The sequence below is a fragment of the Phacochoerus africanus genome, chromosome 1, assembly GCF_016906955.1.
Source record: "Phacochoerus africanus isolate WHEZ1 chromosome 1, ROS_Pafr_v1, whole genome shotgun sequence".
Taxonomy (NCBI): domain Eukaryota; kingdom Metazoa; phylum Chordata; class Mammalia; order Artiodactyla; family Suidae; genus Phacochoerus; species Phacochoerus africanus.
Window position 1 is genome coordinate 172,360,660 of NC_062544.1, and position 27,248 is coordinate 172,387,907.

The following is a 27,248-nucleotide window of genomic DNA, read 5'->3' on the forward strand; positions in this document are numbered from 1 at the left end:
TCTGGCAGATGTGACATGACTTTCCAGAATGTTAGTATTCTCTTTTATAAACTGCACACTGAAACTTCGGAGCTCTTACTAGAAACACTAGTCCTTATTACCTGCCATGTGACATCCTATTGTACTAATGAGGAAACTCTGTGGCCCAGAACCTTACACAATAATTCTCGGTGGGGTTTGCACCAATGCCTATTTAGTTTCAGACATTGAAATGAGGTATAATATTGTCTTGCTTGAGAAACAGAACAGTTACAATATGGGGAAAAAATCCTTTGGCTTTCTGATATTGGGGGTTCTCATAGCATATTACATTTATGAACCTCTCCCAGATAATGTTGAAGAACCATGGAAAATTATGCTGTTTAATGCTTTTTTTAAAAACACCATCGTATTCGGTAAGTGGAAACATTTATTAATCAGAGAGGCAAATTTTCTAAGATTCTGGTTTTGTTTTGCTTTTTTTCAAGTTCTACATTTCCTTTGCTTCCTATTGTCAAATTCTGACTTCTTTCTTATACCTCTGAATGATCTCAAAGCAGACCACCAACAAGGTGACCAAAGAGCCATTCAGGTTACGTTTCTAAAAGAATTTATTCTAGTAGTAGTAAAGTAAAAATATATGTGTGTGTATGTATGTGTATGACAATTTTTGTTGAACTTTTTCTACTCTTGTGGTTTTAAAATTTCACACAAAACTCATAAGTGATGTTTGAGCTACTCTGTATTTAACTATGAGATTTAAACACTCATAATGGATTCAGAATATATACTGTGGACATGACAGTAGGCTCTTATACTATAGACTGGCTGACTGAAGATGCCTAATAAGAACCATGAGAGGTGTGGTTAGTGGCAATGAATTACTGCCACTGGACCTATCATCTCTGCTAGGACTATTGCACTGGGAACCTGACCCAGTTTATTCCTCTCACCCTTTCACCACAAAATTAAGCTTCTCTGTCTCTGTCTCTCTTTCTCAATTACACACACAAATTATATATATTCATATATATTTATGTGTATGTGTATATATATATGGAGAGAGAGAGGGTAGTCAGCAAAGATTGGTGGTAGAGATTGGAAACTGCTAGAGTTCTGGCTGGAAGAAATTTTTGATCTCAACAAGCACATTTCCAGGAATGGAGAGCTCACTACCTTTTTATGTAACATACCGCATTTTTTTTTTCAAAATAATTTTAAAGAAATTTTATTTTTTGAATAGTAGTGCATCCACATAGTTCAAAAATAAAAACAATATGAAAAAATACAGTGAGGCATCATGCTCCCATTCCTGTCTTTATCCATTCTATTCTCAGCTCAATTTACTGTAGAGCACCAGTTTTATTAGTTTCTTGTGATTCATACTGGGAATTCTTTATACAAGCAATACCAGTATTCTTATCCCCCTTTCATTCTTACCTAAGAAGCAACACAACAAGTGTTCTATTGCAGTTTTAACATTATTAATTTAATTATATATCCTACAGATGTTTCCACATCTTCACATATAAAGCCCTTTCATTCTTTTACATACTACAGCGGATTCATTATATGTATAAAATATAATTCACCTAATCAGGTCTATTGAGGTACAAACTTTTGTTCTTTATAGTATTTTCTTATTGCAACCAGTAAAATGATAATACATGAAAAGCACTTGGAGGCTGGGTTCTGTCTATGATAAATCAGTGAAGTGGGATTTTTGAGCCAGTGGGAATTTTGCTAATTATTGCAAAATTGCCCTGTAACTCTTTTCCATTGCTACCAACAAAGCATGAAAATATCCATACATGTCCTGTCAGCTTCTCAACAGTGTATTGTGATTTTTCTTGATTTTGTTTTATCAGCATAAGTGATAAACTATATCTTAGTACAATTTTTTTTTTTTATTTTTCTTAGTTGTAGAATCTTCTATGTTTAAGATCATTTGAATTTCTTCTTTGAGCTACCTGGAAAGCTGCATTGTCCCAATTTTTAATTGGGTTTTTGTTCCTTCTTTATTTTCTTCTATATGAGGACATGAGACCTATGTGAGAAGAAGTGCAAATTTTACTCTCATTTTGTCGTTAATATTAATATAATAAATTGGCCATGATGAAGTATTTTTATTATTCTTCATTTAAAAAAATTAAAATTAGAATTTCTGAATGCTTTAATTTTATCTCCCAGACTTTGATCAGTTAGAAAGATCTTGCCCAGGATTTTTCTTTTTTTTTCTTTCTTTCTTTTTATTTTTTTGCTGCACCTATGGCATGTGGAAGTCCCCAAGCCAGGGACTGAACCCTCACTACAGCAGTAACCAGAATTACAATGCTGGATTCTTAACCCACTGAGTCATCAGGGAATTCAATTTCCAAGGATTATAGTAATATTCACCCATAGTCTCTTCCAGTCTTTTTGCAGTTAAATCTTGTTCCAGTTGAAATTTATATTAATAAAAAGTGAGAGATTATAGATTGAGCTTAACTTTTTTCAGCTTGCTATCCACTATCATTCCTTTTAAAGTCTCTGTTGATTTGAGGTCCCTGTAAAAGATTCATGCAGGTCAGGCCTCTGAGAAGGTGCCAAAAGGAAGTGCCTCCTACATAAGCTATCATAGTATATTAGCTTAAGATAGGCAAGGTAGTACAGTGCTCTAAGAAAAAGGTTGGCATTCAAAATAAAGGGGCACATTGCCTTAAACAAACAGCAGGTACCCAGGATGAAAGCCAAATGTCAATCCAGAGCAGCATACACAAGAAGACTAGAAAGCTGTCACAGGAGCCTACTGTGAACCCAATTTGGGATTTTTTTTTCCTTATATTTAAAAGTTCACTGGATCTTATAAGAATATCCACCAAGTCAGGGAATGCCTGTGACTTTCACATTTTCAGCTGTGATAAAAGTCCTCAGATTGTTCAGGGAAATATTTTTGGAATGCAAATGGTAACCAATATCTATATTTTGTATGACTCTAATAAATGCTAATGATTGTGTTTCCAAGAGCAAATCAAGGCTCTTCTCAAGAGCTTGAGAAGATATTCTAGTTTTGATTTCTATGATTCTTGCAAAATTCATCTCAGCTTGCCAACAAAGGTCTTCCTTTCTTTCCAAGAATCCTGGAATCTGCTTACAAACTTAAAATTTCAGGTTTTGATATCTCTGACATCATGGACACCAAGTAGTTCTAATTGAATAGAGGCAACAGATTTGATATACTCCATCTAGACAAAATAATCTGACCCCAAAAATGTAATTTATGAAATGTACTATAATTGGATATTGGGGAACAAAAGGCCTACCAAGTAAACTTACCTTTTTGTTGTAGAAAAACTCCAAACCTGAACCATGACTAAACCCGCCATAAATCAGTGCAGCACATCACTACAGTCACTCAAATTTAAAACAGTTTATTGACATCACTCCCTAGCATTTCTCACTGGCAGGACCAGCAGTTATATGAAGGGAAGCAGGAGAGAGCTATGAACTGGGAAGGGGCCTATTTGTTGACTTCTTGATGGGAGGGAGTCAAGGAACCCTTAGATTCTGCCTAAGAAATTCAGGAAACAGAAACTTTCTCTCCCAAAGATAGTCATTTAAACTAAGTCATATTGCTACTATTGTGTGACAAGTCTGGGAATGCCTGCACAAGGTTATCAGATGCCTTCACCTTTGTAACTACCAGCTTTGTTGCAGTTTTTACAGGTGCACTGGTGTTCATGATAGTGGCTGGTATATATGCTTCATTTTGGAAGCAAAATAATAGTCTAGCCCCAATCTGTGCACCTATATCATGTACAATGTACATATCAAAGTGCATATCAGAGCTGGCCCCATCATATGTAGAGGCTAGTGTAAAACAAAAATACAAGAACCCTTGTTCAAAAGGCAGGGCAAGGAGTTCCCGTCATGGTGCAGTGGTTAACGAATCCGACTAGGAACCATGAGGTTGTGGGTTCGGTCCCTGCCCTTGCTCAGCGGGTTAAGGATCCGGCGTTGCCGTGAGCTGTGGTGTAGGTCGCAGACGTGGCTCGGATCCTGCATTGCTGTGGCTCTGGCATAGGCCAGCAGTAGAGCTCCGATTCGACCCCTAGCCTGGGAACCTCCATATGCCGCGGGAGCGGCCCAAGAAATGGCAAAAAGACAAAAAAAGACCAAAAAAAGGTGGCTCAAAAAGTACAACAATAGCAAAACAAAACATTTTCCTTTAAAAATATTTTATCACTCATGAAATACAATAGGGGTAACAATGATACATGAATAACAACACAAAGTTACAAGTTGCAAAAAATATATAGCTTGATGTAATTTGTGTGTTATGGTAACTAATAATAATTTATTAATGTAATGTTTTTGATCATAAGATTTTTCTGGCTTGTTTTTCTATAAATTTATTGATTAGGTCAACAAAATCTATACTTTTAGCAACTTTGTTTTCAATTCATGTAATTGAAAATGAAATCAGTTGCTTTTGTCAAATACAAGATTACAATTAATTTTTAATAATCTTTGTATATTTTGGGTATTAACCCCTCAGAAGATATATCATTTGTAAATATTTTCTCCATTCAGCAGGGAGCCTTTTCATTTTGTTGATAGTTTCCTTCAATGTGCAAAAACTTTTTAACTTAATGTAGTCTTTCTTAAATGTTTATTTTTGCTTGTTTCCTTTCTCTGAAGAGACATATCCAAAAAAAAAATTGCTAAGACTGATGTCAAAGAGTGTTTTCTTTTAGGAGTCCTATGGTTTCAAGTCTTACATTTAAGTCTTTAATATATTTTGAGGGTTTTTTTTTTTTTTGGTTTGTTTTTGTTGCTTTTTTTTTTGGCCATGCCTGCACTGTATGAAATTTCCTGGGCCAGGAATGAAACCCTCTCCATAGTAGTGACCCAAGCTGCTGCAATGACAACACCAAATCCTCAAACTGCTACACCTTGAGATAACTCTTGAAGTTGATTTTTTTTTTAATGTGAGGAAGTTGTCTGGTTTGATTCTTAGTATGTAGCTGTCCACTTTCCTTAGCACCAGTTACTGAAGATTTCTTTTCCCTGTTGAATATTCTTGCCTCCTTTGCTGTAGATTAATTTCCTATATGTTAAGTGTGGATTTATTTCTGGGCTCCTTGTTCTATTCCATTGATATATGGGTCTTTTTTTGTTTTGATTACTCTAGCTTTACAGTATAGTTTAAAATCAGGGAGCATGATACCTCCAGCTTTGTTCTTGTTTTTCATGACTGTTTTGGCTATTTGGGGTCTTTTGTTTCCAAACAAATTTTAAAATTCTTTGTTCTTAAAAGTTCTGTGAAAAATGCCATTGGTAATTTGACTCTGTAGATTGCCTTGGGGACTAAGGTCATTTTAACAATATTAATTCTTCCAATCCATAAGCACAGTATGTCTTTCCATATGTTTGTACTACCTTCAGTTTCTTTCATCGGTGTCTCATAGTTGTATAAGTACAGCCCTTTTAGCTCCTTGGTTAGATTTATTCCTAGGTATTTTGTTCTTTTTGATGCAATTGTAAGTGGAATTGTTTTCTTAATTTCTATGATAGTTTCTTGTTAGTATATAGAGTTTCAATGGATTTCTGTATATTAATTTTTTATTCTGCAAGTTTAGAAAACTCAATTATTAGTCCTAATAGTTTTTTGGCGATACTTCTACAATTTTCTATATATAATATACTGCAGTCTGCAAAAAGTGACAGTTTTATTAATCCTATTTCAATTTGGATTCCTTTATTTCTTTTTCCTGTCTGATTACTGTGGCTAGGACTTCTAATACTGCTTTGAAGTAAAGTGGTGAGAGTAGGCATCTTTATCTTACCCCTGGTCTTAGAGAAAATGGTTCACCATTGAGTATGATGTTGGCTGTAGGTTTGTCATAAATGGCCTTTATTATATTGAGATATATTCCCTCTATACCCCCTTTGTTGAGAGTTTTTATCATAATTGAATGTTGAATTTTGTCAAAAGCTCTTTCTGCATCTATCAAGATGAGTTTTATTCTTCAATTTGTTCGTGTAGTGTATCACATTGATTACAGATATTGAACCATTCTTGCATCCCTGGGATCATTCTGCCAATGCAGCTGTTAGTAGAGCTGTGGAATATTTTATAGGTTGTGACAATATTGCAGTACATTTCTGATCAATTATTTGAAAATATAAATTTCAGTAAATCTAGAGTTGATTTTTTTTTTCTTTTTTGCCTCACCTCCCACAGCATGTGGAGTTTCTGGGCCAGGGGTCAGGACCATGGCCTATGCCACTAAGTGCCAGATCTTTAACCCTCTGTGCCGAGCCAGAGATTGAACCTGCATCGCAGTGCTCCAGAGACACCACTGATCCCATTGCACCACAATAGGAACTGCTAGAGCTGATGATTTTTTATAAAAGATTTTTTCCTAAAAAGATTTAGCTTTTATACAAATCAATTTTATGTAAATCTGAATTTAACCTTAAATGTACATTTATACAGTGGAATTTTAGTATTTCTTCTAATGTTCCTGATAATTTGTTAATGTTGTATAAGAAACTGAAAGTAACTTCATGGTTTGCATATAATTTGAAATATCCCTTTATGCATTCTGTTGCTTTATCTTCAATTAAAAGAAAAAATAATTTTTAAAGTGTCTTCCTCATTAATTGTTTCATCCAAAGCTTCATATGAAGATAGTAGTCTTTTCTAACAAGTACAACAATCTTTAAATTTATTTTTTATTTCTAAGCCCATGGATATTTGCTTTGCAGTGTTGCAGCCATTTTCAAAATCAGAGACCAAATAATTTGAAGAATTCTAATAACTTGGGCTAGGCTTAATTGCCATGCCATTGTTTATACTTTAATTTTGTGACAATATAATTATGGTTTAACTGGTTGGACACCCACAGTTCCTGTCCCAGTGCACAGGCAACAGATTTAATATTTGTGGCATTTGAGGATGAATTGAACAAGGCCATTTTCTGTAACAATCCCTGGGCTGTGCCCTTGCAGAACCTCTTTTTTCTCCTAGGCTCTGGCCCCAGTGAGTCACTCCCATGCCCACTGTGCCCTACATTGCACACTCACTGGGTGCACAGGGCACTTTATCTGAGCACACACTGACTGCTGCCTACAAAGCCTACCAGTCTGAGCATCCAAAATGGTGTCCTTTCATTCATTTCTGATACTGGTAAATTGCGACTTCTCTTTTTCTTCCTGATTAGTCTGACTAGAAGCGGATCCATTTTATAGTATCTGCTCAAGGAATAAATCTTTAATTTTCTTTATGTATTTTCCATTTTATTAATTTCTGGGTTTTTTCCTTTATTTTTTCTCCATATTTTCGGTTTAATTTACTCATCTATTTCTAAATTCTTAGTGGAGGAAGCTTAGATCTCTTCCCCACTAAAATATGCACTTAAAGCTGTAAATTTTCCTCCACTCAGTGCTTTATCTGCACTCTACAAATTTTTATTATGCTATGTTTTCTTTTTTAATTGGTTCAAAATGTTTTTTCAATTTGTCTAGAGATACTCTTCCTTAACTAATGATTATTTAGGAGTATGTTGTTTCATTTCCCAGTGTGTGGGGATTCACCATAAATCATTATGCTCTGATTTTTATTTTAATTTTAATATGAAGAGAGAACATACTTTGAATGATTGTAATCCTTTCTAATTTGTTGAGATTTTTTTCCCCAAATTTGTCATCTAGTAGTACATCTTTGTGAAAGTTCTACATGCAATTTAAAAGATGTGTATTCTGCTGTCATTGGGTGAAATGTCCTCAATATGTCCATTAGTTCTGTTGGGTTACTAGTGTTTTTCAAATTTTCTATATGATTACTGTTTTCCTATTTACTTGCTTTATCAATTTATGAGGTAGGAGTGTCAATTTCCAAATAATAGTTTTGGATATTTCTATTTCTCCTTTCAGTTTTTTTTCAGTTCTTAATTCCTGTATTATAAAGTTCTGTTACTATGTGCATACACATTTTAGGATTACTGTCTTTTTTTTTTAACTAGCTTTTGTCATTATGATACCTATAATATGAATTTTGAGAAGCATATATGATAATACAGTTGTCCCTCATCATCAGAGTGGACAGGGGATTGGTTGCAGGAGTCCCCTCCCCCTCAGATACAAAAATCTGTGGATGCCCAAGTCTCTTATATAAAATGGCATAGAACAATGAATATAGTCAGTCCTCCTTATCAGTGGGTTTGCATCCATTCAACTAACCACAGATCAAAATACTAGGATATGGAGGGCTAATAGTATTTTGCTCTCTTAACACAGTTGTATTAAACTTTCTCTCCATCATTTTAATACAATTTGGAGAAATGGGGGAAGGTTAAAACAATGCTTATTCTACATCTTGTTGTATAAGCCATTCCTTTTGATTTATATACTTGAAAAATGAGTATTTTTGTTCCATGGAGCCCCAGTCATTCTAGACATTTCATGAAACAACTGTTGAAGTCTTTTGTCTTTTGAATTGCAAGTGTCATTATTCACATTGTGGCTTGTATTTTCAATCACTTTAGAAGATTTTTTAATATAAATTCTTAATCTTAACCAAACTGAATTTATCAATACATTTATCATGGTGTCTGGGCTTTTGTTTTGATTTTAATATATGTAGGTGTAAATTTTATTAAATTCTTCTTAAGGACTCTTTCCTCTCATTCATCTTCATGAAGTCTGTAAGTATAGGAATAGCAAATGACCTGTACTTTCTATATCACATTTTTTTCCTCTAGGCTAATCTCATTTAATCTGACAAAAGGTTTTTTGCTCAGTTGATCATCCAAACTCTACTTTCCCTCCAAGTCTTAGTTCAACTACAAGTTAAAAATTCTTTTCCTTCCCCAGCATCTTTATAACTCTTCCAAAGAATTTTGCCTCTATATCTAGTAAGCTGTCCTTTTATAACTTAAGTATTTCATTTGGCTCTGATTTTTTTTTATGGTGAAGAGTTTGCCTGGTTTTGCTGGGCATTCACATTATTTAACACAAAATTGTATATATTCCATATTAGTATTCTTATTGGGTGAAATGTATATATAAGCAGTAGTGTCACTTGTAGTAATTCATCATATGGTAATATGGTATCTGGGTTTCTATATTTTCTGCTGGTATCATGGGTGATTTTTCTGAGAATATGTAATTAAGACTTTTGGGGGCATATTGATTTTTTTTTTTTTTGCTTTTTAGTGCCACACCTCTGTGGCATCTGGGGTTGAATCAAAGCTGCAGCTGTACCACAGCCACAGCAACATGGGATCTGAGCTGTGTCTGTGGCCCTCACCACAGCTCCTGGCAATGCCAGATCATTAACCCACTGAGCAAGGCCAGAGATCAAACCCACATCCTCATGGATACTAGCTAGGTTCGTTTCCACTGAGCCACAATGGGAACTCAAGGTCATACTGAATATTAAAGTGCACTTCTTTGTTCAAAACCATTTTGATGCTTAAAATGTGTGTGTCTATGTATGTGTTTCATTTTAGGTCCTGTTTGCTGAAGTGTTGGGACTAAACCACTTTGTGGAATCCATGATGTTCCTTTCAAGCTTTTAGATGTTCCACCAACATCAGATGAAAATGTAACTGTGAAAGATACAATATTTAACAACATTCCTGTCTGTATATATGTGCCTCAATGGAAACCAAAATCATTAAGAAAGAGCTTGTTTTTTATCTATGGTAGTGGCTGGTGTTTGGGTAGTAATGGTAAGGATAATGGAAGTTCCACTTCATATATAACTATACAAATATTGTGATGGGAACTCCTCTTTTGTCTTTTGAACTTAATAATATATTGCTAGAAATGTCTTATTTATCCTTCAAGACTCAAATGAGTATTTCATTTCAGAGTACGCTTTTCTAAAGGCCCCAGACAGAGATGGAACGACTTCACATTTCTTTAAATTAAATATTAAAGTATAGTCTGCTTAACAGTATAGGGCTAAATAATGGGTTGTTTTTTCTTTTTAATTTTTTTCTCCTACATTTCTTCCCTTTCCCAGGTCAAAATGTACTCCAGAAAGAATTTAGTTTTTGTGTTGAAATAAGACATTTAGTACCTTTTTCTCATGTAGGATATTACATAGGATAGAGTTATAGATTAGAAGTAAAAAGACTCTGTTCAAGGCTCAAGGTCCAGGGTACTGAGAGTATGGTTTTCAAGGAAAAGACATGCCACTTTGCTCTGCTGGATCTATGCCCTATGGGGACTCAGGCAACCACAGAAGTCCAAACAGTTCTTCTAAAGTATGGGGCCCGGGCAAGGCTCCAGTCCCTAGGTCTAAAGGGCATTCTGATTGCTGGTGTTCTAGGTTGGGAGACTTAGAGAGTATAGGCATGAAGCTATTTTCAAATGTCGAAGGAAGATGTGATAATCATTCCATGTGACTAAGAGTGGTCAGAGATATAAAGAAAACCTGAGAGAAGAAAATATCAGCAAAGAGGATAGAGTTAGAAGTACCAAATGCTGAAGGAATCCTGAAATGTTAAAAGAAAAAAAATGCCTCGAACATTTTTTATTGATTTTGTGATAGCAGAAATTACAGAATGATAGGATGTTAGCCCAGTTATGATGAGTGAATAGTGAAAGTGATCCAAGGGCAAAGTTTTGCCAACACACAGGAGGGGCAAGTCTTGCTATGAGAGGGAAGAAATAGAAGGCTTTAGTGAAGAGATTGTATGTTGGCAGTGGGAACATAAAAAGTAATTGAGGAAGTATTGTTTAATGCTTACTATGCGTAAGAGTTATTGTTAACTGCTCTAAAGTTGTGTTTCTAAAAAAAAAAAAGAAAATGTACCACAGTTTGTCTTTCAAATGGGCCACTGCTCAAAGTTTTGCTCCTCAAACTGTTTTATTAAATTTGTACCTGTATAGGTGCCATTTCCCAAAATACACACACGCAAAAACACACATACACACACTTCTCATTGAAAACATTGATGCAAACTTACAGTTTCTACTCAAATTCTTTCTAAATTCTACCCAGAACCCCAGGGAAGATTAATGAGAGATTTCTCCCAATATTTCAACACTGCTTTATACTCTTAATTAAGGCAGATATTTTTTGTATTTTTGTTGTTGACCTATATATGTGCCCCTATACCCCATAGAGCTCCTTAAAGTCAGCTCCTTAAAGTCTTCAAATTTGCATTCCCAGCCTCTAACTACTTGCCAGGCACTTGATAGGCAGCTAAACAAAGCCAGTTTGGAATAGTCAATTTGAAAAATTGGCAAATGGAAAGGAAAGCTGATCAAGGGCAAGTAAAAAGATAATTGAAAAGAATGGGTCACATGTGAGTGAGTATATGCATTACTATTAGATTTTTTTTCTTTAGGTAGAATTTCAAGATAAAGGGCAAAAATAAAAAGTCATCACAGTAAACTTTATTAACAAGAGCATCATTTTTCAATTCTCACTAGTGGTCTATTGTTTTTTTCTTTTATTTCAGCTTTCATTACTATGACCTTCTGTCAAGATGGACAGCAGACAGACTTGATGCATTTGTCATATCAACCAAGTAGAGCTGTGCTGATTTGATCTGATGTCACATGCCTTACATATCAGTATACATTCAACTGCATAGAGTGTCTTATTATGCCAAAAGTTAATCAGTGCCTCTGATGACACTGACTATGGACAAATCTAAAGTTAGAGACTGTCCACTCCAGCATTGGAGAGAAAAGGTGTAAATACATATTTCAAGAAAGAACAAAGGACAGAAAGTCAAGAAGTTATTCAAGTAAAATTAACCTACAGTATGACACAGACTTAACTACCATCTATGGATTTTTTTCCCTATAAATAGCAGAGTATTAAGGATGAGGGCTTTGAAGTCAGAGGACTGGAATTAAATTAGGCTTTGCAAATTGGTAACTGTGTGATATTTTCAAAGATATTTAACTCTAAATAATAATAATTGACATATTTCAGCATTGATACAGGGATTAGATGTTGTAATACATTTAACAATGCTTGGAATGTTCCCTAGAACTTGGTGATTCATTAATGAAAGCAGGTATTACACAAGTTAACATTAAAGTTGAGGCAGAACCTATCTCAGAAGTCCATTCTAGAGCACACTTTAGGAAGAGTTTTAAATTTTTTATAGAACATACTCTCTTTGAGAACCTACTTAACCCTTTACAAATGCAAAATTAGTGGACTAATGTAATAATAGTCATATCAAATTTAAATATTTTGATAAGGTTGGAAAAGTCATTCTGGAGAATCAAATAGGTAAAAGTAGTGACTGATTTTTCAAAAAACACTTGGCAGTTACCAAAATCAATCATTCTGTAAATATTTTTAGCTAGGAAAAGATAGCAGCTAAGGAAATCTTTCCCCAAACTGAAACAAATTTAACATTCAGACTTTAAAATTTGATTGTAAAAATGGCAATATTTACTGAATGCCAGTCAAATTTTATGATTAGGGAAAACATGTTTTCCAATTAATAGAAAACATTTAAATATCACGTGGATGACAACAAAATTTTACTTTTGATAATTTGATCAGGAGTACACTCCTTGTTTTGGTACGTGACTAAAAATCAATGATTGAGGAAAGATTGTTTTTCTATCTACAGCTACAGACCAGCCGCAAAGTACCATTTTTCCAGTCAGTTTGAAGATGTATACACTGCATTAAAATGGTTTTTACACCCAGAAGTTCTCAAAAGCTATGGTGAAGATCCTGGAAGGATTGGAATCTCTGGAGACAGTGCTGGAGGGAATTTAGCTGCAGCAGTGACTCAGCAAGTAAGATGCTCAGCATTTTCACTTGCTCTGTTTTCTTTTATCTTTCATTTAATAATTTTTGATAATTTAAATTATAATGTATAAGTTTTTTTCTTTTAGTTAATTAGGAAACATTGAGAAGAATAATTTCATACTTCAGTACTTCTTTTTTATGTAAAACACTGACATAATGTCCTATATATTATACTAGCCTTTTTCATGGGAGAAAAACAATAAATGATAGCAATAATAATAATTAGGAAGTGAGAATATTGTATATACTCTGTGTATATTCACAATATATATTCAGAATATTATACATTATAATATATCATAATATGTGTATGTATGCTTCCCAGAAACAAATGTAGGTCATCCCTAAGAGAAGGCAACATAGACCCTAGGTTTCAGTTTATTTATAAAACTAAATTTTTATCCTGGGAATCAATAGTGAGTTGCAGGTAGCAGATACACAAAGAGGAAAAATAAGAACTAATGAACAGGAAAAAGTATCACCCAGGTTCAGATATTGTTATCATTAAGAAAGTTTTAAGAGAGTATGTTTAATGTAAATAAAAATGTGTATTAAAACCTGGAAATATGCTAATAGAAAAATTATAAAAAGTAATTTGAGATATTTGAAAAATAAACATAAAACTTCAGGCACTCACATTGTGGCTCAGCAGATTAAGAACACAACTAGTATCCATGAGCCATATGGGTTCAATCCTTGGCCTCATTCAGTGGGTTAAGAATCTGGCATTACCACAAGCTGCAGCATAGGTTGCAAATGTGGCTCGGATCTGGTGTTGCTATGTCTGGTGCAGGCCAGCAGCTGCAGCTCCGATTTGATCCCTAGCCTGAGAACGTCCATGTAGCCCAGATGTGACCCTAAAAAAACAAACTCAAAACCTCCAAAAAAAAACAAAAAAAAACCTAAAACTTCAATAACTTAAAATATTAACCATCAAAATTAAACACTCAATGTAGGGTTTTTTTTTAAGATTTTATATTTTAGGAGTTCCCGTTGTGGCTCAGTGGTTAACGAATCCGACTAGGAATCATGAGGTTGCAGGTTCGATCCCTGGCCTTGCTCAGTGGGTTAAGGATCTGGCATTGCCGTGAGCTGTGGTGTGGGTCGCAGATGCGGCTCGGATCCCGCGTTGCTGTGGCTCTGGCATAGGCCGGTGGCTACAGCTCTGATTAGACCCCTATCCTGGGAACCTCCACATGCTTCAGGAGCGGCCCTAGAAATGGCAAAAAGACAAAAAAAAATTATATTTTAGAGAGTTTTAGATTCACAGCAAAATTGAGAGGAAAATAAGAAATTTCTAATATACACTTTGCCCCACATACATAGCCTCCCTCATTATCAACATCCCCCACCAGAGTGGTACATTTGTTACAGTTAATGAACTTATATTTACACATCATAATCATCCAAAGTCCATAGTTTATATTAGGGTTCACTCTTGGTAGGACAATAGAGGTGTTTGTTAGCATATTGGCTGCAATACAGTAATGTAGAAAATTGGAAGACAGATCAGAAAAATTATTTGTAATATTGAACAGAGAGACTAAAGATACAAAATATAAAATAATGAGAATACACATTAAGAATATGGTGAGAAAGGCTAATATGAATATATCCTTCCAGTCTGTAGACAAAAAAAAGGACTTTTTTGACATATAAAACTCAAGAGAAATCACAACCCAGCATGCCGTCATTTTGGATTTTAAAGAAGATTATTTCAGGTAGAAGAACATTAACTGCAGATGTAGGATCAAAAAGGCAGAAAGAAATTACATTCAGGAAAAAGTAAATATATTGACAAACCAAAATGTAAATGAACATTGACTATATAAAACAATAATAATTGAGTTTTGTCATTTAAAAATAAAAATTAATATACACAATGACAATAGCCAATACATGAAGGGATGAATCAAAATATTAAAGTATTCCAATAAATTTCTATTGTCTAAGATTAAAAGATATAATTAATATTAGGCATTGATAAATTAATGAATTTTATCTTAATCCCTAGTGTAATCTATAAAAGAATTATTTAAAAGGTACAAATAAAAAGATATCATAGGAAAATGAAATGATAAAACAATACTCCAAAAGAATGTAAAATAAAGGAAAAGTAATAGAATAGGTGAGATAAACAGAATGCACAATAATAGATAAGTTTAATATATTTAAACAAAATATATTAATAAAAAAACTTCAGTGTAGATGGACTTAAAATTCAGGTAGAATCAAAAAAATGGCAGACTACATAAAATTTAACAATCCAAAATAATAATAGAATGTAATAAAATATATATTGATAGGTAGAAAGAAAAAAGATAGGAAAAGATGTCATGCAAATACAGATGTCATGAAAATACTAATTATTATAATTATTTTATAATTAGATTAAATAGTTTTAGAGGAAAAACTATTACTAGAGTTAATATGCAGCATTCCTAAGACAATTCCATTCAACTGGAAGATATCAATTTATATGAATAAATAACATTTTCTCAAAATACACAGAGTAAAATGGATAGAAATAAAGGAAAAATTAGCAAAATAATAGCAAAAGTGGAAGAAGTTTACTAACATTTTTCAGTGATTGTTGGGACAGCATGGATAACAAATTTGTGACTAATGAATGTAAAATAATAAGCAACAGAATGTCCATTCTTTTCAAACACACAAAATATATATTTAAATAAGAATATGCAGGGTTATAGACCGTTTCAATCAATTCAAAGAACTGAACCCAGATAGACCCCTGCTATTCATAGCATTCTCTGCAGACTAATAACATTAGCAGCATATAGGTATGTAAAGATGCAGAATCATGAGTCTTACCACAGACTTACTGAATAACAACATGCATATTAACAAGAAATCCAAGTCTTTTGTATATACAATAAAATTTGAGAAATCAAATTATTTCCATTATATCTCTGTCCACAGTTAGCATAATGCTTTGGATCACTAATAAAATATCACTAAGAAAACCCCATTTTTTTTTTATAGTTTAAATAATTGTTTTTAATTGATGAAGTTTTTTTTTATGGTCTCATTTTAACTTTTTTTTTAATTACTCAAATGAATTTATCACATCTGTAGTTGTATAATGATCATGTTTTTAAATTAAGATACTCAGTTCCTACTTAACCCAAGTGTGAAAGAGGAAATCACAATGAAGATTTGAAAATATTTGAACTACATTGTAATGAAAATATTATAGATTATGCTCTATGAAATACAACTATCTCAATATTCATAGGAAAATATAGTCTTAAATAAATACATAAAAATTACTAAAATTAATAAGTTGGCATCCATTCCATGAAATTAAAAAAGAAAAAGAATGTCTAAAAAGTAGAAGGAAAGATGAAATGAAAAGAAAAATACCATATGATATCACTTATATCTTGAATCTAATATATGGCACAAATGAACCTTTCCACAGAAAAGAAAATCATGGACTTGGAGAACAGACTTGTGGTTGCCAAGGGGGAAGGGGAGGGAGTAGGATGTATTGGGAGCTTGGGGTTTGTAGATTCAGACTATTGCCTTTGGAATGGATAAGCAATGAGATCCTGCTGTGTAGCACTGGGAACTATGTCTAGTCACTTATGATGGAGCATGATAATGTGAGAAAAAAGAATGTATACATGTATGTGTAACTGAGTCACCACGCTGTACAGTTGAATATTGACAGAACACTGTAAACCAGCTATAATGGAAAAAAATTAAATCATTATATAATAAAAAAAGATGAAATGAGAGAAAAAAAGGAGAAGAGAAAGATGAGGACATAGAAGATGAAACTGAAAACAAATACACTAGGATGAACAATGTCAACAAATGTAGTTCCTTGAAAAAAGTAATACAATTGATTAATAATCTCTGGTGAGACTGACCAAGATAAAAGAGGAGAATCTGGAGTTCCCATCGTGGCTCAGTGATTGCCGAACCCAACTAGCATCCATGAGGACACAGGTTCTATCCCAGGCCTTGCTCAGTGGGTTAAGGATCTGGCATTGCCCTGAGCTATGGTGTAGGTCACAGACGCAGCTGAGATCCCGCATTGCTGTGTCTGTGGCGTAGGCCAGCGGCTACAGTTCCATTTCGACCCCTAGCCTGGAAACCTCCATATGCTGCTGGTAAGGCCCTAAAAAACAAAACAAAACAAAACAAAACAAAAAAAAAGGAGGAATCTTAAACTAATATAAGGAATGAAAAGGGGTATATAACTAAATATCTTACAGATATTAAAAATACAGTAGTATACTTTGAACTCCTTCACTCCAATACATTTAAATTTAGATGAAATAGAAAGATTCTCTGAAAAAAGAACTGATTCTAGGATAAATGAAAATAAGTTTTATCCTATTATCATAAAATAAATTGAATAGTCATTTTAATGTTTTGACACACATACACTTAGGATCAAACAGTTTCAAACACAAATTCTAACAAATATTTTTAAAAGAAATATCTTTACTTCTAGAAAAAATCCAAAATGTTGGAAAAGTTGCACTTTGAGAAGCTAACATATTTTGATTCTTAGCCTGACAAGGTCAGTTTGAGAAGGGAAAATTACAAGCATTCACATTTATGAACATAGATGCAAAATCCTGAATGAAAATGCTATCAAACAAAATTAATCAATATATTAAAAACATAATACATCACTGTTATCTTGAGTTTATTCTAGTAGAGTGTGATAGGTTTAACATTAAAATGACTATTAATACAATTCTCCAAATTAATAATTTAAAGAAGAAAATCATACTATTTCAATACAAATGAATTCTTTACAGATAATATTCTGTATCTATAGAGATGGAACAAATTAGCAAATTGTGAATAAAAGTGAATTTCCTAAATTAGAAAAAAGTATATAAGAAAAAAACAGAAGAATCATAATTCTTAATGGGTAGTTATTAAAAGTTTTCTCTTTGAATTTCAATACACACTACTACTACCCAATTATACCTCAAGTCTTGATCAGTGCTTTAAATGACAAGCAATCAATACCATTTTTCAGTATGCTGGTCAGTTTGACTCTTCTTGAGTATGTTAGTGCTTCAGGTATATAAAAGATAAAGGTGATAGTGTTTGGAAAAACAACTTTTTGAATGTCTACAAATTTTAATTTACCCAAACATTACCGTTCAATAAAAAAGAAAAAAACATGGGTTACTAGATACGTATTTTATGACTGATGTAATAAGCATTTTTCCCCCATAGCAGAAACACATTGCAGGAAAATTAGCTTAGAAAAAAACTATAAAATTCTAGTGTTCCTGGAAAAAGAAGGGAACTAAACCTAGAAAAGACAAAGCAGTGCTCAAAAAATTAAAAATTAATAGTCCTACATGGTGTAGATTTATCCAGGATCAAACATCTCTTCAGTATCAGAGCTGTGTCTTTCCCTTTTCAATGCTTATTGACATACTTAGATATTTAAAATATTCTTAATAATGGAAAAGGGGATCATATATATATATATATAGCTTCAGATTAGAAATCCAGGTTTCATAAGTATGAAATTCACATTATAATAAAAGATCCTTTTTCACATCCTATGAAGAGAGTGGTACTGAATTTTTTTTAATTAAAACCTACATTTAATTTATGAACATTTAGTACTAAAAATTATTTGATATTAAGATTTTTGTTTTTATCAATGTGTTATTATTTTGTATTTTTAAGGATTTTAGATTTAGGAATACATTTTTTGTATTGTAGTTTTTTTTTTTTTCATTAAAGATATTTAATTAAGCAACATATTCTGATTTTTTTTCACTCTTAGAAGACCCTGATGTCAAGATCAAACTCAAAGTCCAGTCTTTAATAAATCCTATCCTTCAGAGTTTTGATTTGGATTTACCATCATATTGAGAAAATTCCCATTTTCCAGTTCTGTCCAGATCACTCATGGTCAGATTGTGGAGTGAATATTTTACCACAGATAGATCACTTGACAAAGCAGTGCTTTCTAACCAACACATACCTCTGGAATTAATTCATCAGTTCAGATTTGTTAATTGGAGATCTTTGCTCCCTGAGAAGTTTAAGAAAGGCCACATTTATAAGACTCCAACTCATGGTAGTTCAGAGCTGGCTAAAAAGTATCCAGGGTTCCTAGATGTGAAATCCAGGGTTCGTAGCACCTTTGCTGGCTGATGACAACAAGTTGCGTGATTTACCTCTGACCTATGTCATCACTTGTAAATATGATGTCTTAGATGATGGGCTCATGTACGTTATTTGACTTCAGAATTCTGGAGTTAGGGTGGTCCTTAACCACATAGAGAGTGCATTCCAGGGAACAGTTTCTTTTCTGTTTATTAAAGTTAGTTATAAAGCAGCCAGTCAGTATCTTAGTTGGCTACATGAAAACCTATAGTAAAAATCTGATCAATGTAGAAAAATATAAGCCAAACTATTTCGGGAAAAAACATGCAGTGGATTCACATTAAAAAATGTGTGTTTTATAGACAACAGTCTTCCTAAATACATATATATGTAATTGTTATTGTCAGTGAAGGAGTTTTATGCAGTAGGCTCAAAGTACTTCACTCACTTTAGTTTCTTAGAGAATAAAAGATTTATTTTTCTATTATGATTTAAAAATATACAGCTTTCTTACATTCCTTTTGATTTTCTTTCTTGATAAATTTTATTTCAGCACAAAGAAATGTCTGCTTATGTAATACCAAGGATTTACTTGGATTCAGGTCCTTGGAGAAGCCCCATTTATTGCTCACATGAATGAAGTTGTTACCCTATTTTAGTCCCAGTTCATTATCAACTGCCTACCTTTATAGAATACATTTCTTAACACACAACTCAACTCCTTAGTCCGGGGCAACAAAATCTCAATGATTATATATGAAAAATATCTAGCTCTCTTGATCTTTTGATGACAGGGTAGAGACAGCTTACTTTAGCCAGACAAAAGCAACATTTATGTTTGGTTAAGCTGAGTTTTTGAGATTGGCAAAGGGTCTATATAAGAAAATAGCTACAAATATGAGTGGCTAAATGATAATGGGAGAAGCACCAAATAACCAATACATATACATATACCAAATCTCAATATACCAATAAGTATTTAATTCTAGGAAAATAAATTATTGAGTAAATAGGTTAAGTTTAAAGATGTTATATATGAAATAAATTGATTTTTAAAAATTGTATGTATGCCTCTAAATGGAGACTTTTTGAAACACTATGAATTCAATAATTTGGAGTTTCCATCGCGGCGCAGTGGTTAATGAATCTGACTAGGAACCATGAGGTTGCGGGTTCAATCCCTGCCCTTGCTCAGTGGGTTAAGGATCCGGCGTTGCTGTGAGCTGTAGTGTAGGTTGCAGACGCAGCTCAGATCCTGTGTTGCTGTGGCTCTGGCGTAGGCCGGCGGCTACAGCTCTGATTAGACCCCTAGCCTGGCAACCTCCATATGCCGCGGGAGCGGCCCAACAAATAGCAAAAAAAAAAAAGACAAAAAAAAGCAGTAATTATAATAATAATAGTTTGAAAAAAGTCTTTCAAAAACCTTTTGTTGAATCCTTCCATTTCTAGTGTTTACCATTATCCTCCTCATACATCAAAGGATGCTATAACAGAAAAATTTAGTGGATAAAGAAAACCCAGTGTTTATCAGAATTCAGCATAATCTTGTAATCTGTGAATAAAGAGAATTAAAGGAATCAATTATTCCTTTCCAATCTGTAAGGCTTTTATCTCTTTCTTGTTTATTGCACTAAGACCTCCAGTATAACATTAATGGGGGAAAAAAAGTGGTGAGAATGGATACTTCTGTGTTTCCAATGTTAGTGGAAAAGTATTCAGATTTTAGCTATTTTGATGTTTTGTTTGATATCACGTCTACATAATAGGATTGCTTCTTACCAAATGTGTATATTCTCTTCTACTTCAAGTTTGCTTGTTGACTTTGAGACAAAAAAAAAAAAAAGAGAGAGAGAGTTGAATTTTGTCTAATACGGATGCTACATAAACCACAAATAATATGGTTTCTTTATTTGGTTTATCTAGTTGTTTAATCTATAAGGTTAATCAGTTTTTGTTCTTCAGAGATGAGTTCCACAATGACATGCAATACTTTGTATATATTACTTTTTCTTATTTTTTTAAGGAAAATATTTTATTCAAATTAGACTCAATTGTACTCCATAAGCATTCAGGGTACAAGCCAGTCACTAAATGCCTATGTAAATTCAGCCCCACCTTTTTTTCAACTGCCCATCACGACTTCTTTGCCCTCTGCTGAAGAAAAGGAGAAAGCATTAATCAAAAGTTCTAGCAGCCAGTGTAAAAATGCACAACAAAGAATATGGCATAAGTGTTCTCATGTGGCATAAGTGCTCCCCATAAGACTAGCACTGTATCATTCCATTCAATCCACTGCTAAACTGCCAAGCCGTTTTTTTTTGTTTTTGTTTTTGTTTTGTTTTGTTTTGTTTTTTGGTGTGGCTGCACCCGCAGCATGCGTATGTAAGTTCCCAAGCCAGGGATTGAATCCAAACCACAGCTGGGACCTATGCTGCAGCTGCAGCAGTGCTGGATGCTTTAACCCACTGTGTTGGCCCTGGATCGAACCCACACCTCTACAGCAACCAGAGCTGCTATAGTTGGATTCTTAACCTACTGTGTCATGGCATGAACTCCCAAGCCTATTTATTTTGATAAAATCTTTGATAGACTCCCCCCACCCCCCACAGCTGTCCCACAGCATGTAAAGCCTCTGGTGCCTCCTTATTATTAGCTTTTTTTTTTTTTTTTTGGTCTTTTGTCTTTTTAGAGCTGCGCCTGCAGCATGTGGAAGTCCCCAGGAGCTATAGCCGCTGGCCTGCACCACAGACACAGCAATAACAGATCTAAGCCGCTTTTATGACCTACACCATAGCTCACGGCAATGCTAGAACCCTTAACCCACTGAGTGGGGCCATGGATTGAACCTGTGTCCTCATGGATACTGGTCAAGTTCATTTCAGCTGAGCCACAATGGGAACTTCCCTATTAGCTTTTGAAGTGTGATGATTTCTTGCTCAGCTTTGTTATTCCAGTTTGTTCTATGCTTTTCCTTTTGACTTGTTCGTCACTGATAATTTAATCATAGTTACTTCCAACAGCTTCCAGGTGTGTACCCTCCTTCATTTCTACATGTTGCAATTACCTGATATAATCTGGGCTTCTAATTTTTCTGGAGAGCATAAAATGTCAGCAGAAGCTACTCTGAAAAGTAATAAAATAAAGACGAATATCCCTACTCCACCTCTCTTAGACAAGCCTTCCACTTGGTTGCATATTTTAAAATGCTAACATACATATTTAAAATAAATCTACATATTTTAAAGTACAGAAAAAGACAAATACTGTATGATATTTATATTTAGAATCTAACAAATACAACAAAGTAGTGAATAAAACAAAAAAGAAGCAGACTCACAGATGTAGAGAATAAACTAGTAATTATCAGTAGGGGGAGGGCAATATAGAGGCCAGGAAGTGGAAGGTGCAAACTACTGGGTGAAAGTTAGGCTATAAAGATATATTATACAACATGGGGAAGATAACCAATATTTTGTAGTCATAAATAGAGTGTAACCTTTAAAAATTGCATGAAGGAGTTCCCATTGCGGTGAAGCGGAAACAAATCCAACTAGGAACCATGAGGTGGTGGGTTCAATTCCTGGCCTTGCTCAGTGTGTTAAGGATCCAGCATTGCCATGAGCTCTGGTAAAGGTCGCAGATGCAGCTCAGATCCTGTATTGCTGTGGCTGTGGTGTAGGCCGGCAGCTATAGCTCCTATTCGACCCCTAGCCTGGAACTTCCATATGCCACAGGTGTGGCCCTAAAAAGCAAAAATAAATAAATAAATAAATAAAATATATATATATATATGTTGAAAAATTAAAACTTTTTTAAAAGGTACAATTTGGAAAATGTAAGTTTTTAGAAAAAAACAACTAAATATAATTATGTGTAGTCAAAATAGAGAAAGCACAGTTAATATTTTCATTAGGCCACCTTTCTTTAAGATCTGGTAGTTTTTTGCTGAAAATTCTCCTCATAGTGGTTTTCCAAGAAAAATCACATTTTCCTATAGCACCTCTCTAAAAATCTTGAGTTGTCTAGGTTGAGACAGTCACTATCATACCAGAATGTCACATTTTGCTCTATTTCCTCTGCAGAAAATGAAACATTTTAAAATACTACTTTTTCTATATGAGTAATTTGCTAATATTTTGCTCAAGATTTTTATCTATGTCCATTAAGAACATTTTGGTGTATTTCTCCTTTCATTGTAATATACCCTTTCTGCTTTAGTATTGCTATAATGCTGATCTCTTAAAATGAGTAGGAGCACCGTTTTGTGAGAAAGTTTATATAGGATTCATAATATGCCTTCCTTAAGTGTTTGAAAGAACTCAAAATCAAAGCCATTTGGTACTACGGTTTTCTTTGCAAGATTTTGGATTTATTTTCTGCAATAGGTATAGGACTATAACACCTTATTTTTTTTAATACCAGTGTTAGTACTTTGTGTTTTTTAAATTATGTACTTGAGAGTTCCCCAGTGGCCTAGTGGTTAAGGATCCAACATTGCCACTGCTCTGGCTTGGGTCACTGCTGTGGTGTGGGTTCACTCCCTGGCACGGGAACTTCCACATGCTGCAGGCGTGACCAAAAAATATCATCCACTTAGTGGTAGATAGTTTGTAAAATGATTTCCCCATCACCTACTCTTCACAGACATGTTATCTCCTCCCTTTATATGAACTGGATTTAGTGTTTTCCCTTTTAGGTATAGAATAGGGCAAGAGGGAGGGGATGGCACTTTCAAGACTAGATTGTAAAAGACTGACTTCCCCTTTCCTGGTAGTCTTACTCAGTCTGTGTTGTTCATTCTAATGAAGCTAGTCATCATGTTGTTAGCTTTCCTGTGGAAAGGCCCTCATAGTAAGGATTTATGGACAGGCTTTCTTCAACAACCAGCATGAATCTAAGGACATTAGCCTAACAGTGAGGCTGTCAACTGTACACATGCATGCACCTATATGTGACATTATCTGCAACTATGTTTGCCCTGTTATACATAGCCTATCTATATATCCTATCTATATATATTGAATCCATATCCATATCATTGTCCAGGCCCATTTCTATTTAAGTGTGTGTGTGTGTGTGTGTGTGTGTGTGTGTGTGTGTGTGTGTAAAACAAAAGCATTTAAAATACTCCCCTTTGTTTACAGTGTTTTCATAGATTATAATTACACAAAATTGAAAAGAAAGGAAAATTAGGATACTAGTTATAACTGACAAATAGATGGCTGTTTTCTTGAGCAGGAACCCTGCAGTAATGTTTTTATATTTTCACAGAATGGAAAATCTACAGTAATAAACCCTATAGTTACATTTTTATATTCCCTTAGTTAAAACCTTGCTCTTCACTGAAATGCCCTGGATAAAAAAAAATCAACATTAAATTCATCATAGTTACAGACCAAGAAAAAGAGCAAAGTCTGCTTCTAACCAGCTGCTTCTGGCTTACTTGAAGACCTATGGATACCTGGAGAATTTGCACTCCACATTATGTCAGCACTTTTGGTGAATAAATTTTGAAAGCAACATTAGGAAGTTTATATTTTTTGTTGTCTTTTGTTCTAACTGCTTTGAAAGAAGAGATTAAAGACACATGGAAAAAAGATTGATATAATTTTGACAAACATATATGCAAAATGTTTACTTATTTGTATTATCAAAGTCCAGATAAGAAACTGAAATGATGCTAAGTATATCAGTCAGAGGGAATTTGATTTGGATAGGTGTTTATACAAGCGTAGGAAGTTTAAACAAAAAAATTGAATCCCAGAGATTTCTAACTCCACAAAGTAGCCATCACTCTGAGTTCTGCGTTAACTCAGAGGAGGAGGGCATAATCAGAACCCAGGTGTGTAGAAGAGCAGTTGCACACCTTGGTGCTCAGACCTCTCAGAGTTGCTCCATGGCAGATGCTGATACCACAGATCCTTAAACCTTTAGCAGTCTGTGGTCTTTTTCTTGCTGGGAGTTCAGAAAGGTGCTGGAGCTTATATGTCTTTCTTTGGCTATTAGAAGACTGCCAGAAGAAACCAGAAGTAGGAAGAGGAGTTTCCTTTCTTCTTACCCATCTTTCAGTCCCCTGTTAGTGCTACTGTTGGTAGAAACTAACCAGTATCCAGAGGACAAGGGAATTTGGAAACAGTCTGCAGAAACCCAACCATAGCATTACAGAGAGAAGTATAGAAAGGTGGCCTATAATCAAAGATACAGTATTATATTGCTAACTATTATAAAAATAACTTAAATATAAAAAATTGCCACAAATTGGAACACAAATGGAAACAGTTGAACCTAATCATATATCATATTGGTAACATTACACAAAGAATGAATTTCTAGTGACTTTATTGAGTACTTGAGACAAGTGGATGAATTTAAGGTAGAAAGTACTAAAAAGAAATTTAAATCATCTGTAGGTGAGTTTATTAATTGTATAACATCATTATTAATATTTCGAGACAATTTGAGTGTAAAGTGAATATGAAATAATTATCAGCAATAAAGTTTTCAGGATAATAAAGATATGCAGCTAATGGGCGATAAACCAAATGCAAGTCCAGGCTCTCTTGCTCCAAAAAGAAAACAGGGTGAAGGTGAGCAAAGATTTCATTCATTCAGGGAGTTCTCGTCGTGGCGCAGTGGTTAACAAATCTGACTAGGAACCATGAGGTTGCAGGTTCGGTCCCTGCCCTTGCTCAGTGGGTTAACGATCCGGCGTTGCCATGAGCTGTGGTGTAGGTTGCAGACGCGGCTCAGATCCCGCGTTGCTGTGCCTCTGGCGCAGGCCGGTGGCTACAGCTCCAATTGGACCCCTAGCCTGGGAACCTCCATATGCCGCTGGAGCAGCCCAAGAAATAGCAAAAAAAAAAAAAAAAGACCCCCCCCCCCAAAAAAAAAGATTTCATTCATTCATTCACATGTAAGAAGTGATAAGAAATTAGTAATAAGAAATTATGGTAGAACAAGATAATTAGCTGTGTGCTTTGGTGAGTTAATTAAACTCTTGGTGTAACAATTTCCTCATTTTTAATATGTAGATAGCGTCAATTCATCAGTGCTTGTGAGAATTAAATGAGAAAACTACATTGTGTCAATGATGTTAGCTATAATTAATCGTACTACTGATAACTTTATTTACCTGAAGAAACCAAGATTTCCAGCGTGTTCCTTAAAGGAAAGACCCCAGGTGATTTCCTCAAATGGTAAAAACATAATTCCTAGGGAGGTTCAATGACATGTGAAACAAATTCAAACTATTTCAGCGTAGTAAACATCATCACAGGAAGAAAAATATCACAAGAGAGTAAAGCAAATCCTAAATTACTGAGTGTTCAAACAACCATAATCCAGGATGTGCACAAATAGAAATGTCATCAAGCCAGGTTGCTGGGTGATCACTGGTTTGTTGCAATTTTTAAAATAATATTTTTATTATGCCCAAAATGAATGCATACAAAATATCAAAAATACCTATCAAAGTTTAATTGTTCTTTTAGTATGATGCTTTCAAAGCAGTAATACTCCATGTAGTACTTTAGAGTTTTTTATTTTTCTCTTTTTGCATGTCAGTGTTTTCTAATTTTACCAAAATAAGAAACAAGATTTCAGTAATATAAAATGAAAATAAAATTCTTACTTGAAAAACTATATGGAGTTATAAAAATAAAGAAATTAAAAACAATCCTGTAGTGTTAAATTTACAGTCATTATAAACATGTATATTTTTTAATCTGTAATTTTTACCTCTGTATATTAAAATAGCCTACCATCAATGAGCATGTGCCAACTTTTTTTTCTCTATTTTCATTCCCTGTTAAAGGAAACCAGGACTTCTTGAAGAATGGTTATATCCAGGTTTCAGGCAGAAAAGATGTATGTATATAGAAAAAAGATACAGTAGGTAGGAAATACACTAATTGTGTCAATGTAGTGATCTCAGCAACGTAGAGAAGTGATTTATTATTATTTTCTTCCTGATTTCCAAATATATGTGTGTGTGTGTACATATTTCAAGAATATTTGAGTAAAAAAATGTTAGAAGTTTTAAAGAGTTTTCTATGTACATCCTTAACCACCTAGATTTTTCTGGCTCCATTATTTGATATATGACCTTGCCCAGTTTTTTAACCTTCTAAAAACTCATTTTACTCATTGATGGGAAAACAATAATGCTGGTCTCATAGATTTCTTCTTTGGACTGATTTATATGTAAATTATTAACATAAGGTAAATCAACTATACCTAAATTTAAAAAAAGGAAGAAAAGAAAGCTACACTAAATGCAAAAAAAAAAAAAAAATCACCAACTTAGGCCCTGGATCACAGAGTAGATGATTAATAAATGTTCATCATTACTGTTATCATTACTATT

General features: G+C 34.0%; 1 pseudogene; it reads left to right on the forward strand.

Annotated features, from left to right (window-relative positions):
- The first annotated feature begins 256 nt into the window (after positions 1–256).
- LOC125110771 (arylacetamide deacetylase-like) lies at positions 257–19,154 on the forward strand (annotated as a pseudogene).
- Positions 19,155–27,248: the final 8,094 nt, after the last annotated feature.